Raw genomic sequence first — 4889 nt, 5'->3', positions numbered from 1 at the left:
GGGAGGTGGGAGGTGGGAGATGGGAGATGGGAGATAGAGGAGATAGAGATGGGAGATGGGGAGATGGGGAGATGGGTGATGGGTGATAGAGGTGATAAAGATGGGAGATAGGAGATGGGAGATGGGAGATGGGTGATGGGTGATAGAGGTGATAGGAGATAGGAGATGGGGAGATGGGAGATGGGAGATGGATGATGGGTGATAGAGGTGATAGGAGATATGAGATGGGAGATGGGTGATGGGTGATGGTTGATGGTTCTTCAACCGACCATTCGGAGATTCGAGATTTCTCGGACATGTTTGGATTTTTCTCGGACTTGTTCGGAGATTTCTCGGACTTGTTTGGAAATTTCTCGGACCTGTGCGCAGTATGTCGGACCTGTGCGCAGTTTCTCGGACTGTACGGACGCAGTTTCTCGGCCATGTGCGAAATCTCTCGAACATGTTCGGATTTTTCTCGGTCATCCGACGAGTTTCTCCGATCATTCGGAGTTTCTCGGACTGTAGAGGTGGATTAGAGGGTCCTGGTCGGAGAAAATTCTCGGATGAATGGAAATTTCCGAGCATGTTCGAGGTTTCTCAGACCTGTGCACAGTTTCTCGGACTGTACGGACGCAGTTTCTCGGCCATGTGCGAAATCTCTCGAACATGTTCGGATTTTTCTCGGTCATCCGACGAGTTTCTCCGATCATTCGGAGTTTCTCGGACTGTAGAGGCGGACTAGAGGGTCATGGTCGGAGAAAATTCTCGGATGAACGGAAGTCTTCGAACATGTTCGAGGTTTCTGGGACCTGTGCGCAGTTTCTCAGACTGTACGGACGCAGTTTCTCGGCCATGGGCGAAATCTCTCGAACATTTCGGATTTTTCTCGGTCATCCGACGAGTTTCTCCGATCATTCGGAGTTTCTCGGACTGTAGAGGCGGACTAGAGGGTCATGGTCGGAGAAAATTCTCGGATGAACGGTAATTTCAGAGCATGTTCGAGGTTTCTCGGACCTGTGCGCAGTTTCTCGGACGGGACGGACGCAGTTTCTCGGACCTATGCGAGATTTCTCGGACCACCATGTGCGGAAAATCGAAAATAATAATTTTCATCAGTCATTTCTTTTCCAAACGGAATGAAATTTATACCACAACATAAATATGAGATGTAGATTTCCAAACCGACAGAGATGACTTCAGATCACAGTCAGGTTATGTTTTCTGCCTGAACGGTGGGGCTATCAGTTGGAAGAGTTCCAAACAGCCAACCGTGGCAGATTCGACTACAGAAGCCGAGTACATAGCAGCATCGGATGCAGCTAAGGAAGAACAAGTCCGAGAAAAATCCAAACATGTCCGAGGAATCTCCGAATGGTCGGTTGAAGAACCATCAACCATCACCCATCACCCATCTCCCATCTCATATCTCCTATCACCTCTATCACCCATCATCCATCTCCCATCTCCCATCTCCCCATCTCCCATCTCCTTTATATTTTGCCCCCCTTTCCCCCCACCCCCCTATATAGGTTTATTTGCCAAAACACTTATGGCACGAGGAAACATTGAAATGTTTGAGCAGAAGTACGCGTCTAGAGAAAAATCGGCTGGGAATTTTGATCTGATTTTTTGTACACAACACTATGATGATATGATCTTATTTGTGGCAAAGTTTCATAATTTTCCGAGCATAGGAACTATTTTTCCCGAATATTTTACCGAATATCGTCGATAATTCATAGTAATAGACTAGGCAGTTTAGTATCATTCATAATGATACATGGATTTCATAACACATCTAGTATACAAGAACATGTAATGAATCAAATACTCTCATATATCTAAATAAAGCTCATAAACAGTACATCATAGAGCACAAAACCAACACGACCTTGATCTTCCGAGAAGGGTTCGAGTGTGAGCATGCCTGTCGGGACCCGAAAGATGGTGAACTATGACTGAGCGGGGCGAAGCCAGAGGAAAAGGACGGTTTTATTGAATGGCAAAACGAACCAAGGGACGCCGACGGTCTTACAAGGGAGATGACCGACGGCGGAATGAGAGAAAAAGCCGAGAGAGAAAGAGAAGAGATTTCCGGATGACTTCTCAAATGAGCTTGGGGTCCCTTTTATAGGCTAAGGGTCCGAAGCACATAGGGAAAACCACAAATCCGGGATTGATTGATTGGCAATCAATCAATCCTACAATCGGGTGATTGACTCAATCATTCCATACACAAAAGACAAGATCCAATCAATCAACGATACTTTCCTTATCTTGCACTCGGATGAATCTGGACCAAATGAGGGCTCCATGCGAATGGGCCGAGAGAGGGGCTGATGGGCTTGGCCATGTGAGAGACCAATGGGCTTGGTCAAGGGACTTGGGCTTGTTGGGAAGGAAGCCCAAGTCGTCACTCTTCAAGTCCAAGTAGTGGGCTGTCCAAAACTAGACTTTGGTCTGAAGAGGCGTGGTCCGTGATTCTCCAAGTGAGCCGGGGATAAGGTTGGTTCGTCCATGGATAGTTCTTCGATGGTCCGAGGGAGAGGAAGGTCCGAGGTCTCCAGTCATGGTCCGTGCATGGTCCGAGAGGATGGCTGAGGTCGAGGAGCGATGTCCGAACGTGAGAAGACCCACCAAGGAACCATGGGACGTTCATGGGAATGGAGAAATAGACGCAAAAAGTTTCTCCCTTACATTCTCCCCCACTTAAACGCGCGACGTCCCCGTCGTGCCTTATTGAAATGGTCGTCCAGCAAAACAAAGAGGTTAGAACCATTTGGCCTCGAACTCGCGGATAAGTCCCGCGAATTCTTGGCAATGGTCTAAAGCTTCCCAAGTGCTCTCCCAATGTGGTTCGCCCTTCCATTGGATCAAGTACTCCCGTTGGGCTGGGGAGAACTCACGGCAAGAGAGGACGGTCTCGGCCATCTTTCCGAGTGATGTGGCCGAGAGTTGCTGCTGTGGGCGAGACTTGGAGCGAGGCCGAGAAGAGTACATGGTCGCGTACCTTGATGGGGGTTGCCGGGGAGGCGATGAACGTCGAGATTGAGCCGGCTTACCCATCTTGGTCGGGCCATCGTACTGTAAGGCCGAGATAGCAATGCCCTTCGGGACACACCGAAGAGGGACAATGGTCGGTTGCACGTCGTCCAAGATGATGAGGGACTTGTGCGAGGCCGGAAGCTGCATGTTGGCCGCCCGGAAGAAGGGAAGGCCGAGGACGAGTTTGAAATCGTCCATGGGGGGGATCGTGAAGTCGAGACGTGTGTCCCAATCTCCAATCTGGATCCGAACGTTCCGGGCAATCCCCGTGGCTGTTTGGGCCGGGGAATTGACCGCCTTGACGGTACCACCATTCGGGTCCGCCTTTAGATTGAGCATCTTTGCGATTCCTGCGTCAATGAAGCAATGGGAGGCCCCGGTGTCTAACATAGCGGGTAAGATATTACCGTAAATGTTGACGTCCGTGTAGAGGAGGCCGCCGTCCTCGGACTTTGACTTTGGAGCCGGAGATGCCATATGACCAAGGTGCTTGGTTCAACCGTTGGTTTGGCCTATGATGGTCGTGAGCTTGGCGTTCTTTGGGCACTCCCGAGACCAATGAGGGCCGCCGCAATGGAAGCACGGAGAAGGGGGCTTGGATGGAGGCTTGTAAAGACCCTTACGTGTTTGGAAGGCAGCGGGCCGAGGCTCGTGGCGTGGCTCGGGACGTGGCTTGGGATGGCTTTGGGATTGTGTTGGCCTCGGTGGACGTCCGGAGTCCGGGATTGACTCGGCAATGGCGATTGCGTCGTCCAGCGTCCGCGGCCCTTCGGTTCACCTCGAGCCGAACGTCATCCTTAAGCCCATCCCTGAAAAAGAAGAGCGCGTCCTTGTCGAACAGATCAGTGATCTCAAGACATAGAGTTGAGAACTCACTTATGTAGGTGAGCACGCTTCCCGTCTGTCGAAGTCGTCGGAGTCGGGTCCGGGCCTCGTCCATGGCATTGGTTGGGACGAAGTGGCGCTTGAGCTCGGTTTTGAACTGTGCCCAAGTCTGGACTCGGGGTTCTCCTCGATCTCGATCGGCACAAATACGTCGCCACCAAAGTAGGGCTGTCTCTCGGAGAAAGGGTGATGCGTTCCTAATCCGAGAGTGGTCGTCCATGACTCCGTGGGCCTCAAAGTAGGGCTGTCTCGACCGTCGGGGGCATGTCTTGACCCAAATCCAATAAAAGCACAAATCAATAGAACCGAAACAAATCAAAACCAAAATCCAAGTTAGGGTTCAAACATACCCAAAACACATACGAATCCCTAACCCATAGCCATGGATCTACTCACGGTTCATAGAAAACAATAGAAAGAACAGAGAAGAAGAGATAAAAGAAAGGAGAGAAAAGCTCATGTAGATGTGTAGTCTCCACGATCGAATCTTCCTTCTTCTTCCCGAAATCCCGTGAACTTCTATTCTTCTCTCCCCAAAAACTCTCCAAAAATCTGTATCTAGGTGTTCTCTAAGGTTCTCCGATGTTCTAGGACGTGGCTAGGGCTTTTTTATAACCCTAGGGCGGCTCCCAAGAGTCCTATTCCCATTCAGATGCTGAAAATCGCGAAACAGGGTTTTAGACTGGATCCGGACCGATTCCAGGTGGATCCGGACCGGATCCAGATTCCTGGGGTCGAATTCGGCGTCCTTGATCCGGACCGGATCCAGTTGGATCCGGCCCTGCGCTGGCAGTTTTCTGGCCTTCACGATTTCGCTCGTAACTTTCTGCTCCAGTGTCGGATTTAAGCGATTTTGGTCTACGCGAAGCTCTTGAAGTGCTCTTTCCAATGGTACAAGTCTCGCACGATTTGGACCTCTGTAGAGAAAGTTATTGATGTCGCAACATGAGCATCTCATCCGGACTTCTCCTTTAACG

This window comes from Tarenaya hassleriana, unplaced genomic scaffold, assembly GCF_000463585.1.
Source record: "Tarenaya hassleriana unplaced genomic scaffold, ASM46358v1 Cleome26, whole genome shotgun sequence".
Taxonomy (NCBI): Eukaryota; Viridiplantae; Streptophyta; class Magnoliopsida; order Brassicales; family Cleomaceae; genus Tarenaya; species Tarenaya hassleriana.
Note: the sequence above shows the minus strand (reverse complement) of the source record.